The following is a 1,861-nucleotide window of genomic DNA, read 5'->3' on the forward strand; positions in this document are numbered from 1 at the left end:
CTAATCTGGAGAACCAGGTTTAATTCCCCACTCCTCCACCTGAGTGGCAGAGGCTTATCTGGTGAACCAGATGTGTTTCTGCACTCCGACACTCCTGCTGGGTGACCTTGAGCTAGTCACAGTTCTTTGGAACTCTCTCAGCCCCACCTACCTGACAAGGTGTCTGTTGTGGGAAGAGGAAGGGAAAGGGGCTTGTAAGCCACCTTGAATCTCCTTACAGAAGAGAAAGGTGGGGTATAAATGCAAACAATAACAACTCCTCCTCCACATGAAAACCAACCGATTACATTTCCTATGTACAGAAATAAGTTCATACATCATAGCCCAACATTCATCATCTTCCTTATCCAAAAATTATTTTTTTTAATCATTTCAGTTTTATTGTTTCAGGCAATGGCATGAATCCAACCATTCCATACACAAAAACGCAGTTTTCCTGTGTTCCTCTCTATCCTAGCAGCCCCTTTTGACCCCTGTGAGTTGTGGGGCTGGGGTACAGAAGAACAAGGGAGTAAAATCGCTATCCCCCTCCCCTCCATTGAAGAAAGAGGATGATTTCATTCTCTTGTCTCTCCTCATTCCAGTCCACTGACCACAGTTTTCCTCCACCTAGACTGCACAACCTCAGGAATCATCTTTCAAGGGGTCAGAAGGGGCTACGGGAACACAGAACAGCACAAAGAAGTTCACACACAAAGAGCATTGCTTAGATGAATGGACACAGGCAAACAACTCCCTTGCAGCTAAAATCAAAATGCATGGATTTCACTTGTGGTTTTGGTTTATCAAAGATGTTGGCTGCCATTGCTGAAGAACTAATGGACATACAAAATGGCAGAGTCAGCCTAGGTTAACAGAACCTCTACATAGTATGTGAACACCATGTTATTACATTTGCAATCAGAGCAAAGTGTTTACATTTTTAAAAATCTCCTAACCTGCATCATTTATTCAATTTTCAGAATTTGGGGTTAGTGGCTGCAGAACATGAGAAATCTTAAGATACTAGTATCTGAACTAACGTGAAAGAGTTCATCTTAGGTTCTGTTTTTTTATTGATATTAAATCTGGTTTTCTAAGGGTACTTTTGGATGGTGCAAACAAATTCTTCAAAAGGCCCCCAGATCCTTAGCACAAGACCTCACAGTGCCTTAACACTGTGGAAGTTGGTTGGGCCATGTAAAATGGCATTGCGCCTTCCGCTAAACTGCCTGTCTAACCAATGAACTAGTTTACTGAGCACACAACTGACACCAACACTGCAAAGACTGGTTTTGCCCATTACAAAACAGCTGCCCTTCTGACTATGGTTGCATTCTGTGCCCACATCTTTCATACATGGAAATAATCAAATGTCTACATTTTCAGAAGCAGAAAGAACTGGTTTTTATATCCCATTTTTCTCGACCTTAAGGAGCCTCAAAACAGCTTACAAGTATCTCTGCTGCCCCCGCCCCCCAAACAGGCACCTTGTGAAATAGGTGGGGTTGAGAGAGTTGTGAGAAAACTGTGCCTACCCCAAGGTCACTCAGCAGGCATCATGTGGATGAGAGGGGGAAAAAAAACCAGTTCACCAGATTCGAGTCTGCTGCTCACGTGGAGGAGTGGAGAATCAAACCAGGTTCTCTAAATTAGAGCCTGCTGCTCTTAACCATTACAGCACGCTGGCTCAGATACACAGCTTTGCAAAATAATTCTGAGCAACATGACATCCAAAATCTGAGGTTCAAAGACCTCATTCCTCCACCCTACCAAGTGCTCTCTTTATTACAGTAACCTTCACCGTCCACCCAAAGAACAAAGGCATGTAAGACACTTTCCAGGAATGGCTCCCCACAAAGAAAATGCGATAACATTCCTC

This window comes from Sphaerodactylus townsendi, linkage group LG03, assembly GCF_021028975.2.
Source record: "Sphaerodactylus townsendi isolate TG3544 linkage group LG03, MPM_Stown_v2.3, whole genome shotgun sequence".
Taxonomy (NCBI): Eukaryota; Metazoa; Chordata; class Lepidosauria; order Squamata; family Sphaerodactylidae; genus Sphaerodactylus; species Sphaerodactylus townsendi.